This window comes from Pteropus alecto, unplaced genomic scaffold, assembly GCF_000325575.1.
Source record: "Pteropus alecto unplaced genomic scaffold, ASM32557v1 scaffold21, whole genome shotgun sequence".
In the NCBI taxonomy this organism is placed as follows: Eukaryota; Metazoa; Chordata; class Mammalia; order Chiroptera; family Pteropodidae; genus Pteropus; species Pteropus alecto.
In genome coordinates, this window is record NW_006436282.1 from 5639592 (window position 1) to 5656462 (window position 16871).

At 38.3% G+C, this 16871-nt stretch overlaps 1 pseudogene; it reads left to right on the forward strand.

Moving 5' to 3' along the window:
• The first annotated feature begins 1191 nt into the window (after nt 1–1191).
• LOC112479962 lies at nt 1192–1317 on the forward strand (annotated as a pseudogene).
• Nucleotides 1318–16871: the final 15554 nt, after the last annotated feature.

Below are 16871 nucleotides of genomic sequence, written 5' to 3' on the forward strand. Positions count from 1 at the left end.
ACAGATAATTCATGATGATCACTTAGATCTTGCAGCATGGTGATTCCAGCCAGATGAGATTTAACTCCCCCTACCCCACGGGACACTTGGCAATATATTAAGATATTTTTGGTTGTCACAACTTGAGGGTATTGATAGTATACAGTGGGTATAGGCCAGGAATGCTGCCAAACATATCACAATTCATAAGAAAAGCACCTCACAACAAATAATTATCTGATCCAATTTTTCAGTAGTACTGAGATTGAGAAACCCTATTGAAAATGTTTTAGAAGGTCTATTTCAGTCCTAGAGCATGTCCTCTAAATCTTAGTGCCTGAGCACAATAACAGTTTATGAAAGTGTTCTTTGCATTCATATAACATTCCAGCATAGGTCGATAAAAACGCCTGATGCGTACAATCCTTTCTAGTAGCCCTGTTTCCCGCTAGGATCTACCTAGGGTCTCGAAGTTCTCTGCTCCTCTACTTTATCAGAAGACAAGAAATAGAGTGCGGAGGATCCAGCTGGTAAGCTTCTCAGACTGGTAAGTAGAGAACATCGCTTGTGACAACATTCAGTTAGGCAGCAGTTACAAAACTCCAGCTAACTACAGCAATACTGGGTAATATAGTCTGGCTATGTACTCAGTGTAAAAGGGAATGGGTTTTGGTGAACAGCTAGCTAGTCCCAATCACAAAACATTAAGCCAAATTCTTCCCCTGCTGGAAGCATCTACACACTTTGTTCTAAATATAATTTTTCTAGGCTGGGGACCTGGTTTAGAACTACAGATAATTTTCTAGGCTAGTGAAAGTTAACACAAATCATATCCTGTGAAGATCTGGATCTTTAGTTAATATATCACATTGTCTTTCATGGGGACAATAATAATGATCATCATCCCCAATATTAAGCAATCAATTTTTATTTTTAATTTTTGACATTTTAATCTATGGGTGGTATTTACATTATTTTTATTAAGGCAACACATGTGCTCTCCTATCAGTCCTTCCTGTCGGGCCCCTAGACCTGGGTCACCATGGAGTCAACATTTTGTTTTCTTGGCCTTTAGCTTGTCTATGTATTAGGTTTTAAGATGGTGTTTTTCAGTGAAAGCTCTGAGTCTGTAAACACAAATGGGTGTCAGGAACTTTCTAACTGTCCTGAAAACAATATCAATGCTAAATTAACAGTCAAAAAATAATCACAGTTGCTTCTTGGCCTTTTGGTTAAGGTCAAGTGTAGTAGCTGTTCTTATCAGTTTGGTATCTATATGTTCTCTATCTGTGGATGATATATTAAATGAATTTTTGAAGCAGGAAAGGTGCACCCCCTTGAGGAACAAAAAATAATCACAAGTATGAAGAAGACACTTCCAAATGGGCTGCTTAGGTTCCTTTGGGGAATTGTGGTGACGCCTGGAAGACCAACAGTTAACTCAGAAAGAGGCAAATCTGCCAACCACTTTAGCCACATTGCTTTGCTCAGCCCACCTGAGTCTTTCTTTTGATTTGAGTACATCTCATTCATCTGTTTGATTGGAGCATTTGAACAAATTTTCTGAATTTCATTCCAACTGCACCTGCTCTCATCCAGGACCTCCTTTGCCCTCCTTGTGACAACATATCCAAATTTTTCCTTTAATGTCTTTCTTCCTAATTCATCCTATAGAGACTGCCATTCTCTTTAGAAAGTGCAGTTAACATTATATCTGATTCTTGCTCAGACACCTTTGGCACCAATAGCACCTTTCCATCTCCACATCACGTCTCTACCTTACATCTCTAACTTTGTCTCATTTCTTCCCTCACATACTCTCTGATCCAGCCAGATTCATGCCCTTTGTGCTTTACTGTTCCCCATTCATGCTCTTACAAATGAAGATCACTGTGTCTGGATACCTTCTCATTCTCTTCTCTACTCCTCAAAATCCTACCCAATTTTCAGAGCCCAAGTAAAACTTTATCGCTTCTGTGAAGTCTATACCCATGTTTTTGGTTAAATAAATTGCTCTCTTGCTTATATTTGTATAGCACTTTGTACTAGTCTCAGTCTGCTTTGTGCCCCATCTTCCCTATGAGGTTCCAAGCTCCTGGGGAATAGGTGTCCTGTGAACCTTCCTATCCATCTCTCACAGTGCTCAGCATCACACCTTGTTCCATCAAGAAGCTTAGAAATGCAGCCTGGGAAAAATTAAAAGCAGGATATGACATCAACTATAAAAATAACTTTTCCTTCCCTGAATTAACCTGAAAACTAATAACAGACTATTGTCAAAATGACGTGATAATATGCTTGATATAAACTACATAAGCATAATCTAAAAATGCACTCAAATAGCCTCTTTAAAAAAAGAAAGAATTCCTTCAAATGGTTAATTTTTAAATATATCTATATAGTATCTTTTGACAATCTGCATTTTCTTAATGATGATAATGTATGCACCAAATAGGTAGAAAAGAAGGTTAGAATTATCCCTGTAAAATGTATTCTGATTTCCAGTTTCCCAAAAGGCATCTTAAATAATAGATATTGAGTGTGCCTGGGATGGTGCCACTGCAGGTGGCTTCTTTAGCAATGTCCTGGATACAATTTTGCATCCAGATTGGCTTTGCCCATGAGAAGCACAACTTTTGCTGGAAAGCACCAGTGCTGGTGCAGCGGGCTGCTGCCTGCAGGAGGGGCCTTCAGAGCGAACGCGTACCTTCATCAACATTCTGAATGCGTCGGAACTGTCATTCAAAGAGTTAACATCGGTGAAGAACAAAAAATGCAATGGAGAGGTTTCAGGCAAAGCATGGGGAGACTGATAAAATTATCAGTGAATTAAATTCAGACAGATGGCTTTGGAAAAGAATGAAGTACACAAACCTTATGTAGAGTATAATGACTCTCACTCCGACAGGGGCTTTGTCAACAGGGTAAGCCTTTTTTTTCTTCCTTTCTTTCTTTTTTTAATCCAGATTTTAAAGCAGTTGGAAATCAAATTCTTCTTTTCTGAAGGCGTTGTTTAGTACTTAAAGCAACAAAAACAACAATAGCATAAGACTGGACAGCATAAGACCCTAAAGTGTCCAGTGTAGGGGCACAGCTTGGTAGAAGGCATGTGGTAGGCATCACACATGCTGCTTTTCTTCACTGTCCTCAGATTCACTGCCCACATCAGTAAGTCCTTGGCAATTAAAATATTTCTACAGAACAGAGGCCAATCATTAGCTCTGCTTATAACAGCAGGATGACAAGGGAAGGTTTTGGGCATTAAACATACACACACACAGAATAAAGACACAAATAGACTTATTTCTGCTTTTCAAAATTTCAATTTTTATCATCATTGATTTGCATTTGAAAATAGAGCTCCTACTCCTTTCTAAAAATAGAAAGAGTATCCTAGTTGATACTATCCTTTTACACGTACACAAAAATGATGAGAAAATAATGTATTTCTCTCAGGGTTTTTTTTTCCCCTTATTCATTATGGTTCCTATTTTATTTTCACTTATTGACTTCAGGGACTCCTCTTTCAGGTGACAGGCCCCAGCATAGTCACGCTTGGATGCGGATGGCCAGGCTGCTTCTTAGCAATGGACTTTGCCTTTGTTCCAGACCAGATGTTCTGTTTCTCCCTGGTAACAGTTTGCATTGTGGTACCTTATTATACAGCGCTCTCTGGAACTGGTGCCAGAGTAGACTCCAAATCAGCCAAGAACAGTGCTGAATCAATGAGACAGCTGGCAGCCTCCCTGGGGAGGGACGTTTTTTTACCTTTTTGATTCATGCAGTCTCCGCTAGTTCAGATACAGGATGCCATGAATGATTTTTCTTAGCGACAGGTGAGAACAAAAAAGCTTTGTAAACCTAATTCAATAGAAGCTGGAGACTCAGTATGCTATTGATTAAAAAGGGAAGACGATGAAGAGGAAGTGTACACACAGTCCAGTTGCATTTTCCCTATAATCGACTTCTGGGCCTCTGTCTGTTTGGGAGTTGTCAGGTTTGCCAGGAGGAAAAGCTTGAAAATCAAGAGTATAGTGTTTATTGACCTAGAATTAGGACTGTAATCATATCTCTGTGATTGCATGTTGTTTATGAAAACAAGATTACTCCTTTTTCATTTTTTAGCTATAAAATTCACCAATCTATTGCTAACCTTACTAAAAATTCGAGGGTATTTTAATGGGCTTATTCATATCATCCAGGCTTTAATGTCTGGGATGTGGGGTTTTTTTTTTTTTGTTTTTTTTTTAGGGCTATAGATTTGGGTAAAAATCATCCATGTTTACACTCAAGCAAAGGATTACTACTCAGTTTGGGTCCTCATCATAGGTCATATACATGTCAGCACACTTTTTGAATCAGCAAGAACTCTAGATCTGCGTTCCCTGGTCTCCCTCTGCTCTGTGAAAATGGGCTAATTCTTAAGCCATTGTAGTTAGAGACCACTGTGAGATGAAATGGCACAGTACTTGGGAGGTGCCGTCCTGGTGTGGCTGAGAGGCAAAAATGTTACAGTAACAGAAGTCAGGGACCCTGCAGTGCATCATCCCCATCAATCATAGCTGATATATTGGCAACATGATGGATGACTCTCAATCACTGACCTTGGTGGGTTAGCCTTTGTCACATAAGTAACAGAATAAGTCAAAGAAGTGGGTCTACCTATCATCAAATAGAAGCGATAAGCTGTGACAGCAGCAGAGGGAAAATGAACATTGGTGTAAATGTTGTCTATATATCTGAGCCAGGAGGAGCAGATATCTTATTGTTCAACCATTGAATGGGATGGGACATTTTGGGAAGGTGTAAAAATCAATGTCATCATTGTATGATTGTAGCAGTATGAATCTTTCCCTCTTAACTAAGGTGTAACTTAATGGCTGTGTAGAGAAGACACTCTCATAGAGTGAAAACTATTATAACCCAGATTTCTTTAAATCTGAAAAAAATTAGTCAAATCAGTGAGCAAATCTCATGCAAACCAAGTTTAAACTCCATTTGCAAGACATGGACTCATATATATGCAGTTTGAAATTTGGTTGGTGACAGATGGCTTGTTTTGGGAATAGAAATAATTTAGTCTGGAATTCCTGGTGAGTTTCCTATGTTGGTCCTAGAAATTATCTCTCAAACAATATCCCAAAACTTCACAGTGACAAATGACCTATCCCAAATCCCTTTTCTGAGTTTAAACACTACTTGATTGGTTGTAAAAAGTAAGAAGAAATTCTCAATAAGATCTCAATAATGTGCAATGGGAGATACAGAGGGCTAGATGACCATAGAGGATCAAGGAGACAGAGAAAAGATAATGATCATCTTGCTTTTCATAAGAAAATGAGGTTAGAACAGACTGAAGCAAGACTTGCCCACTTATTTTCCAGATGGCTTTATGCCAAGTGGTAAGGAATGTGGTCAGCTTTATCAATGAAGAAAATTAGTAGCCCTAACCATACCCTTAAGCTGGTGGAATCATTGAAAGTCCTGTCTCGTATCTTTTGGAATCAATACTTCAAAAGCAAGAGATCTCATGTGCTTGTCTCCCCTTCCAACCCAAAATATTCACATTGGCATCCTGAGGCGCCCAGGCAAGGTGAGTCAATCAGGTGGCGCATTTACATTTAAGGGCAGACCCTGCATATTTCCAATCCAGCCAATTCCAGTCAATAGGTTTTTTTCCTCAAATGTCTTCTGTGTCCTTACTACTGTGCCAGTCATCATAAAGAGATTGTTTTAAGGCAAACAAAGTAGACATTATCATAGCAGTCTTTATAAAGTTTTGGAACTTTAAGAAGTGGGTATAAACTAAACTATAGGAGCAGGAAGGAATTTAAGGGAAAAGGAGCAATATTATATGCATATTAACTTTATTAAGGAAAAGAAATCTAGAAGGTTTCAAAGTTACTCTAAGAATGAGGTCAGGAAGGGTGGACATAGCTTGCCATGGATGACTTGATGATAAATAGCCATTTATCTGACCCATCCAGACATTTCTTATGTTCTCTGGTTCCTGTGATAGGAATAGACACTGAGAAGCTAAAGTATCTGGATGTGTCGTGTTTGGCTGTGTAGACTGCTGTGTAAAGAGGGACAATAAGGTGTAAACCTCGATGGTATTCTGGGTGAATTTCTTTCTTTTCTTTCTGGACGAAAGCCTAAGATGCTGCTAGACTGAAAACTGAGTTAGTTCTTTTGGTAATCTCATTCTTCTTGACTGCAGGATTTATAAAACATTGCTCTTTGGGTCTCGGTATCATTTTGAGATCACATCATGATAACTCTATATGTGTGTGCCGGGAGGGCGAAGTTGCAAAGCAATTACTCAGCAGTGCTGGGGAAAGAAGCAATTACCAGAACATGTTTTAGCCCCGCTTGTCAGAGCGAGTTTCCCTTGGGCACAAGGGAAGTATTAACTTGGGCAGTGTCCCTTTTTGGAGGCTTAATTTAGTTTTTCCTTCTCTTTAATCGTGTGATTCCAGTATTTTAGCTACAATCCCTAGGCTGTAAAAACCTTTAAACATCTCTTTATTATGAAGCAGGGCATGGGTTTTTGAAGAAGACTAAACAGAGAGCTGCATAATTTATAGGAAAACTGCAGGATGAACTTTTTCTTCACAAAGAACATTGGGGTTACATTGGCACAAGCCAAAAACCATTTTAATGAATAGTCAGTAATCAGCAGCAGCTACAGTAAGTGCTTGATTTTTTTTTCTTTTCTGTGCTATGAGTCCATAAATTAAGCATCTGATTCTGATTGCTGTCATGAATGCATACGCCTATTGCTACCCATCCCCACTGCTCTGATCTCTTGCATCATTTTATGCTTAGTTTAGAGTATTATGAAAAATGGAAGGCAAGTCTCTTTTAATATGTTCAATTTCCAACCACATTAAATGTTGTAATGGGAAAAAATGTTGACAATACATTCCACTTTCCATTTTGGATCTAGATCACAGTTTGGGTTTTAAGACAACCATGTTTTATTCTAGAATGTAAGAAAAAGAGTTTATACCAAGAGTCATTAAAATAAACTGAATTGCCAACATGTATTTATTTATTTATTTGTTTAGCAGAGCTTTATCAAAATTGTAGGCTTTCAACTTGCTCATTCCTCTAAAATTTTACACATGCTATTTTCATCACTTGGAATGTATTCCCCCCCTTTTTTTTCCTTCCTATTTTCTGCTTCTAAATACTTCTAATTCTAACAGAAAATTAAACAAAATACTTCAGGAAATTATGCTTTTCTAGTATCATCTGTAGCCAGATCTTGCTCACTCCCTTACTCCATGGTTCTTCAGCCTCTGTGAAGTTAATGTGAACAGATAGTTATTAATTTATAACTAAGATCTTTTCTAAAACTTTAAGAGTATTTTTTAAAAATCTGGACATATATGCTAATTGGAACAATGTTATATTGGTGGTTATGGCTCCAGGCCAAGCCACAAAATCTGTTTAACCCAACGTATGGGTTAGGTACAAATATTTAAATTTAAAAAGTTGCATCATAAAGTAGTATTGCAATATTGACACTAAAATAATACATTAGAGCTTTATGTATGCCAGCACTGTGTTAAGTCCTTGACAGATATTAGTTAATTGAGTTTTCACAGTATTCCTATAAGGTAAGTACTATAATTTTGCAGCTTTTACTGAGAAGGAAATTTAGGTGCAAGGAGGTTTAAGTAACTTCTTGAGTTTGCATAACTGATACATAGTACAGCTAAAATTTGAGTCCAAGGAGTTTAACACAAAATCCTGTGATTTTTAACTGTAGTGTTAGTTGTATTTAATTTTTAACTTTGGTAATTGAGGTATAGAAGAAAGAAAGCTTAGAAGACAAGTTTAGTAACTATACTCAGAAGATAACTTTGGAACACTGTTAAGTGCTTTAGAAGTTGGCAAAAATGATTCTATTCCAGTCTATCCAGTGCTGCCCTCTTATCAAGTTTTTTGAGTTACAAAATCAATAGAGAGAAAAGGGTGTAAATAAAGCAGGAGGAAGCAAGTGAAAAATTTTTCTATGTGAATAAAACAGAAAAGAAGAAGAGTATTAAAGAGAATTTATAAGAAACAGATTTTTAAAAATTAAACAGTGAGCATCGAAAGAAAAAATGTGGAATTGTAACATATGCTCAAGTTCCGTTATAACTGATCCAAGAAGGAAGGAAAAAAACCTTCATAAATGTGGGATCTGGTAATTTCCTGAAAGATCCACTAGGGGCCAGTGATGTCTGAAACAGCTTTGTGACTATAGCTGCTTAGCCAGAGTCTAGGGTTTCTAGGGGAAGTGAAATGAGAAATATGTATGGGATGTTTATTATTCAATTGCCATAATTTGGAGAATACCCTATTAATAATTGGAACTGGTTATCTTTAAACTTTTTGAGTTTTTTCCCCCTATAACTCAGTAAATTATAGTATATTAGGGACAGAGAATATTATATCTTTCCACAGCTCTTGCAGTGAAGAAATGGCAGAAAAGAACTCCTGAAGAGTGCAAAAGCTAAAATTTGCCATGGAAGAATTACCTTCCTGATCAAGGTATTTCTTCACCCAGGTAAGTTTCTTCCTGCATCTCAAGTAGTGATCTGAACATCATATTCACTTAATTAATATTGTTGAATAAATGTCACCCAGCATTCAGAATCTTGATTTTTATATAAGAGAATTTGTAATTTAAGTCTGAAAAGTACCTGCTGTGTCCTTTCATCAGCTGAAAACAGAGACTTTTGCTGCTGTCTTTTGTACTTCACTGTTACTTGCCTGAGGGGGGAGCAATTTGAGTGGAGGAAACTCGAAGGGAGATTGGGGTAGAATGTAAACACTATGGAGAAGTAAAGTGTATAGCTTTGCATTAGGTAAGCAGAATTTCAGCAAGTCAGGATCAGCAAATTTGTGCATTGTTCTGGTAAGCCACTTCCCTTCTGCAGCCCACTCATTAATTTTCGGAAGCCTGACAGAGCGGCTAAAAGGATGATCAATTTCAAATGTCACTCCTGGCGTGTTTTTAGCCTTATGTAAAAGGAGTTCCTGACAAGTACTCTTAGTGCCCTCAAAATGTCTCCTATTATTAAATATTGGGAATAAGCTGAAATAATGAAACTGGCTTTTTTTCTGTCATTAGAGTGATTGGTTTAGAAGATGATGTGATTAGGGTCTTTTACTCACTATTAGGTGGGCTTACACACTCAAACCAGAAAATCCTTGATAGAAATGAACACATTTCAGGAGAACTACTTTTCCTTAATGGATTTGGAAATGGGATATCTCTGCTTATTTTCAAGTGGTTCCATAATACTGTTACCTAGCAGATAAAATCCTAACTCTCCCAACTACTCCTTAGACATTTTTATTCTAATATGTTGCTTTAATCCTGGGTAGATAATTGGTGTCACTGAGCTGCCCCTGTGAGAGCTGTGGGTGGCACTGTAGGTATCTTTCTACCGGAGGGACAGAGTGTCTTTTCCTCCTTATGTTTGCATTTCTGTTTTGTTTTTCTCACTTACTCATTTTTTTTTTCTCCATCTTTCCTGGATGGCACCTTTTCCTCCTTTTTTAATTTTATTTTATTTTACTTTATTTTATTTTATTTTTTAAATAATGCCTTCTACTCTTAAATCTTTAGGCCAAATCATAGGCAATGTTTAGACATTTTTCTGTCTATTGGGACTTGAGCATTTGCTGATGTTGGTCTTAATTCCTTTTTCATTTGCATATTTGATGAACTCGGTCTCAATTCCTTTTATATCCTAATGTTTGGTGAACTGATATTACTCCTAGTGTGCCTGGTGAGTTATTGCAGAACTGAGTTACAGAATCTCTGCTGCAAAGATGTGGAAAACTCTAAGAAGAATGTAGCCTTAAGATTAGCTAAGCACTGCGTGACCCTGTATGTGGATAAGTAGTGATAAATGTGACTACCTGCTTACAGGGCCTAGGCAGTTAAAAGAAGTAAATAGCACAGGCCTCATTAGGATGGAGAAGAATGGGAGAGCTGCTAGTCCATTCACGGGGGCATGAATGGACTCTCAACTCCACTCCTTCTGCCCTTTGCAATGTGAGATCTACATGAATTTACTTGGTTTGATGGTAACTAATCAAAAAAGGATGTTTTATCCTATGAAATAAAGCAAGCACACAAGCAGAGGGGAAGTGGGGAGGGAGGGAGGAAGAAAGAAAAAAATGACATGAAAAGAAAGGAAAAGTAAAAAAGAAAGGAGGGAAAAAAAGTCCCTGCACGTCCGGAGTACCACAGAGCTTGTTCATGACTCCTACCGAAAATACTATAAATTTGAGAGATAGAGAATTGTAATTTTGTTACACCTACACCTGGGAATATTAATGTTACTACAGTATTCTGACAGAATTTTGAGCACAAATACTTTTCTAGATGAATGTTCATCTACTCATTTAAAACTCTAATTCGTTTGAATGTGAAATTCTGAACTAAGACTGAAAACAATAAACTGGCTAATTAAACAACATCACCCACTATTAAAACACAAAGAGCTATTAATTTATAAACTAATTGGATTGGATCCAGCTAAACTTAAGCCAGAGTTACATTCTAATTGCTCTTTTACCGTAGAAAATATCAAAGATCACAAGATGATATTTTTTGGTGACAGTTCTTAACAAGCCATGCAGGTCTTCAATAGAAGCCTTTATTAGAGTGGTGGTATTTAAAAGAATTAAGGCCAACTTCATAGAATTGACTTAGAATGCATTAGAGGAAGAGAATTTGTAAAGGTTTTTTAAAAACATAGCCTTCATTCCGCATATACTAACGTCTAATAATCTCATAATGTGTTTAAAAATAGTTTTTTCTAGAATGTCTTTTGAAATACATATTTTACAAACCGAATTGTTTCCAAGTCTTTGCACCAGTTAAGAATTGTTTCCTTTGTCGTAATAGAGCTGTCAGGCTGTGGATAATCATGTTGGCTTTGATGTCTATCAAGAATAAACACACAAAGAGAAGGTTGGGGGACCTGTTTGACATGACAGTCCCCCATAGATGCAAAGTGACTGACTTAACCAAGTGGAAGAGCATGTACAGACAACATGACATGGAGCAAAGGACGCACAGTCTTCTCTTCTGAAGGCCCACTGATGTTTGAGCACTGGACTGTGAACACTTCCATTCGGATATGTTTCTCAGATGTTTGCCTTTAAGGAGGGCCTCAGATCTCTGGTGCTCTTCCTTTCATAATCTCAGTTAACCTCAAATGGACTGGCGAGTTGTTTCAGTTTTCCTCATCAGTGAGCTTTCTCTAGCTTGTACTGAGCACCTTGAAACTGTGTAGCCTGCCAAACTTTCCTGGGAGTCGTGAGAGTACCCACTCCCAGGCCTGTCAGGAAGTGTCAGCCACAGCATAATCCTAAATATTTAGGACTATCAGAACACTAATCCCCACCCTCTGGGGGCTCTCAGTAAAGTTGAATAACACCCAGGAACTGAGCTGAGTCCTTCCACAGGACTCTGCAGGCCTGAAGTGTCAGGGTGGTGTCCTCTGGGCAGCCCCTGGCCTCTGGTGGCTGACTAGGGAGTCCTGAGCACTGCCTCTGCCACAGATTTTTGGGGGAGCCAGACTGTGCAAGGCATCTCCACTTTCCCAGCTCACCGCTGCCGCTGGCCTCATTCATATGCCTCTCCGGGTGGGTGACTTTTACCTTCTTGGGCTCTGTCAATCACACATTCACCCCGTGACCTTTCCTTCATGTCTCCTCACTGGGTGCCCATTTAGGGCTGCAAACAATGTTGCATTATCAGTTTCCTCTCTTTGTCTTTTGTCAGCCTTGTGTCAAGCACAGCTTGTCAGCAACCTGTCACCCACAGTTCAAAACCCTCGCTCTTGTTCATTGTATCCCACATTCGTCTCCTCTGTCTGGCACTGGACTGAGCTCAGTGACCCCCTTAGGGCGCAATTGTGTAAACAAAGACAGGGTTGGAGAAGCTCTGAACTCAGACATCAGGGGGACTGTCATCAGTCAAAGATTATGTCTCTATGAGGAAATTTCAACTAGGCTTTGCTACTTGCAGCTTTTCTCTGTACCCCTCCCACCCTACTTATCACTTATCCACATGCTCACAACTGAGAACTTTGGCAAATATGAAGTGAGATTTTAACTAGAACAACTTTAGGATTCGAAAGGTGAAGGACAGGGGCCATACTAATGCAATGAATGGAAACTAAAAGTGATTGCAATTAAATTGCCACCAGAACACCTCTGTGGGGGAGGTGATACAAGAAACAATGGGCTTGGAAGAAACATGCATAAGGCTTCTTTAAGGTTTTGCACAAGAGAAGAAATAATCTATTTTGTTTTGGATACAGGCATACTGCTTCTGAAACCAAATTGTCCTGTTATATGACTATCCTTCCTCCTCTTCAAATGTTTCATCTCTCTCTTTCTTACTAGATGTAGAAACATACTTCCTCCCTTAATGGCACTGAATTCACTAAAGTTGCATTTCCTCTACAAAGATATGCAACAACAATATGTGTGTGACCTGCCTATATTTCATCCCTGGACTTGTCTCTCTGTGAGCAATGAGTTTGAATACACATACACACTACTCTGTAACAATCTGTCATTTCTTTGCCTAGAAAGGTAATGTCTTACATACATAAGGTCTCTAATTAATTTTTACAACCTTGGCTACCTTCTGCAGTTATTTTTCTCAGCACCATTTTGTATAGAGTTAGCATAATTTTAAATTTTTCTTAATAATTTTTATTCTTTAATCTGCTAACCTATTTCCTGTTTGTGACACTTTAAAAATTTCTATTCTTTTGAATTATTTTCCCTTAAACTGGAAAATTGTATAATTCGTTGGTATGATAACATTGGTAAAATGATTTCTCAAGATTTAACCCATTATGTGCTATCCTTAGACAATGACTTAAAAGGTGCCTGAGAATTTAGGTTTGGACTGCACATTTTTCAAAAATGGAAGGAATAGTTCATGTATGGACACAGATTATGTAAAGTTCTATAAACAGTTCCAGTTTGTTCATATTTTTATCCTTGTCACCATCTACTTTATTTTCTGACTGCATTTGTAAGTATTCTCTAGAAGCTATATGAGAATTTAAACTTCTCCCTTCCAGATAACAAGATTGATTCTCTGATGGTCTTTCTGTATCTTCCCATTTTCCAATCAAGCAAGCAGTGCATTTTATCCTATTTAAGATTCACACAGAGTAAAGACGCGAATTTGCCATTTTACCTCAGTCAGACATCTAAAGCAACAGGCAGGTGTCTCAAACACCAAGAGGAGTTCTTACTGCTGATTACAGAGAACTTATTTTTAAAATTTCCTGGTAGTAGGATATTTGTTATATTTTAGTCTGGAAACACAAACAGTCCTCTGGGTTATTCTGTTTTTCTGAGTGTGGAGCCAAAGAGAGTCTGCAGAAATCAGGAACCCGGTGTTCCCTTTGCTTTGTTATGTTTTGGGTAAATTGTAGCGTTTTCTTGTTACAGATTGTGCACTCGGCATCGCCTTTGAAAGCACGACGGCCTTTCAACTTAGTTACAGGATGTGTTTCTGAAGACAAAATCTATTCCACTGAGAGCAAAGAGAATCTGCCCCACCCCCCGCCCCCCAGAAGACAAGGTCTAGATAGCTTATGTTATTAACAGAATTCTCCATACTATCACATAACTTTCTCACTGGCATCTTCTGAAAGGCTGCTTACATGGTTGGGTGTGATCAGGAAGTGGATGGTATGATCAAATAGCCCTAAACTATGTTGGGGCAGCCGGGAGCCAGAATCTTCAGAAAACGTGTGTAAAAAAATCCTCACGTTTCTTTTATTTTAATTAAACAATTTAACATGCGTATTTTCCAGAATTTGATACCTCACCCACCTCCTAAATATTCACTAAATATTCTGTGTTGTAAATACATTGAATTTTCCTAACTGGTCAGGAATTCTAGATAAACACACACTGATTGCTGGAAAAATAGTTTTGGTAAAGCAACCAGAGGGTGAAGTTGAACTAAGGGCAAATTAAAGGCAAAGACCTAATGTGGTCATCACCACGCCTGTCTTAAGTTGGGAGCCCCAGAAACAGACTCTGAGATGATGATTCAGGTGTGAGTGATTTGCTAAAACATGCTTCTTGGACAAACACAAAGGAGTGAGGGAACCAAGGGTGTGATTCCATGCCAAGTCCCAGAGGAGACTGGCTTCGGCGTACCCCACAGAGAAAGACTTGAGGCAAGGGAGCTGGGCTTTCTTGAACCTGCACTGCATGAGTCATTTAGCTAAGCACCCCGTGAGGGCAAAGCAAGCTGATCCAGTAGCTTGAGAGCCATCTTTCCTTGAAGAGTAACAAGTATTATCCATTGGAAGTTAAGGTGCATTGCAGCCAGAAAGAGACCATAGAAACAGCAAATGGATCCTAAGCTACTGGGCAGAGCGTGATACACCACGTGCGATAACTCCTATGAAAGCTGGTTGGACTTCATAGAACCACTTTGATGTTTTCTCAAAAGCTAACTTTTTTCTTTGGTTAAGTCTGCTAGATTCCTAGTCCATTCACAGGGAGCTCGAATGTAAGTTGGAGCAACACGCGGGAGCCCACTCCAGTCTGCTTGCAGGAACTGAGTATGCACGTCTCTTCCTAACTCCCTGTTTGGTGATGCAGTGGTTGCTTGAAATCGACGACGGAGGGAGTATTACCACATGGAAATCTGAGATGGCTACAAATCAGAGATTTTTGGGGGGTTAGGGGGTAGAGAGGGAAGCTGGTTGTTGAATACCATCATACCACTCCGATCCTAAACTAAAATGTTCATAGAGGCAAAGATATTATTAAAAGTGAATATTTATTTCATTAAATACATTCAATGATATGATGTGTACATTAAATAATGTATGTGGAAACTGCGTTATATTGAAATGCTATACAATTGTGATTCTTGAAACAATAGCTTATTACAACATATGAAACATACAACATACAAAATTTCTCCCCAACTCAACTAATCTGGCAATATACTGAAAAAATAATTATGAAATGGATGGGATTCTTTAGTTGTTCTGATGTAACTATTGCCGATATTAGGCAAAAGCCAACCCAGAATAGAGTTCAGTTATCACTTTCTTTTAATTCCTTTTCAAGATGCCTCGTTAATTTCATTATCTGTCTTTTACTTTGCTTCTCTCACAGGTAGATATAAAAATATTTTATTGGGAGAGGTCACCATATAATTGTGTACTATTCTCCTTTCTGGTGCATATTATCAGGAAAATTGGCTAGTCTAGTAGAAAGAAACCCCAATAACAACAAAAAATCAAATCTGCCTTGATTTCTAGTCTGCCTGATTATTTAGTGGTCTTCGCATTTTGAAAAAAATTCAGCGACTATTCTCTTTTAAAAATGCAATGCCATGAAGCCCTGTTTGAGGGCTGGGAGGTCGCTTCAGTTCTTAGCAGCCCCTGACATGCCATGACCAGGCCCCAGGCCCTGGGGAACAAAATGACAAAAATTATTCTGAAAAGATTGATTCATATTCCCCCTCTCATTCCAGAAAGGCAATGAGTTCTATCTTAAACTTGATAGCTGAGATTTTGAAAGCTCAAGTAGGATAGACAGAATAATGCTCCCACCAAAAGATGTCCATGTCCCAATTTCTGTGAATATGTTTTTATATAGCAAAAGGGACTTTGCAAATAAGATTAAGTTAAAGATCTTGGGATGGGAAGATTATCCTGGATCATCTAGATTGGCCTAATGTAATCACAAAGGCCCTTATAAGAGAAAGGCTGGAAGATCACAGTCAGGGAAAGTGTGATGACCGAAGCAGAGGTCTGAGTGGTGTGAGGGAGGGGCTGGCTCTCAAAGAGAATGCAGGCCGTTTCTAGAAGCTGGTAAAAGCAAGGAAAGGGATTCTCCCCTGGGGTCTCCAGAAGGAGCACAGCTCCGCTAACACTGGTTTCAGACTTATGATTTTTAGAACTTCGAGATGATAAATTTGTGTTGTTTTAAGCACCGAGTTTGTGGTAACCTGTTATAGCAGCAACAGGAAATAAATACACCAAGGGTGTAGGCTCTAGTCTCTCATTTGAAGGTACCCTCTGCATTTCTCCTTTCCAAAAGCTGTATAGTGATTTCCAAAAGCAGTATAGTGATTTCCATAAGCTGAGCGGGGACAGTAATAAATGCAGCTCCAGGGAGGAATACTACATATGATTTTAAGTGGCTCAAAGAAATTTTCTGTATTAATTCATTTATTCTAAGAGGGTTTTTTTTTTCTTTTTAATTAGATAGGATTTTGTTCTAACTCAGCACACAAAAACATTAACAATTTCTAATATATAGAGTCTTTTCAAATTTTATCTTCCTGCTAAACTTATTTGTACAAGATAAACATCTATTATAAATGAATTAGGTATTCATTATAGAAAATTGGAAATAGACATAGAAGGAAAAAGAAAAAAACATCTATATTTTCCCATCATTAGAGAAACCACTCAACATTTTGACATATTCCTTTCTAGTGTTTTCGATGCACAGTTTTTTATATTTATTGCACTTATTTACATCTTGCTATTTTCACTTAATATTATATAAATACTCACTGTATGCTTTGGAGTTAATGTAAACGTAATTTTTTTTCCTGTTCTTTAATTTGGTTTCTTGAATAAACCCAACCCCAATAAAGGTTCTTGCATGCAAATATAGAAAATCAATTCTGGCTGATGAAAGCAGAAAAGTAATGTGTTGAGAGAGTATTCAGGCGGCTTGTGGAACTGATAGGAAGACTGCGGAATCAAGGGAGACCAGACGTGGTCAGGACTGCACTGCGCAACACGCTTAGTCGTGGGGCTCTCGCTTCTGGCGGATGCGCCATCCTTAAATGTTGCCTCCGA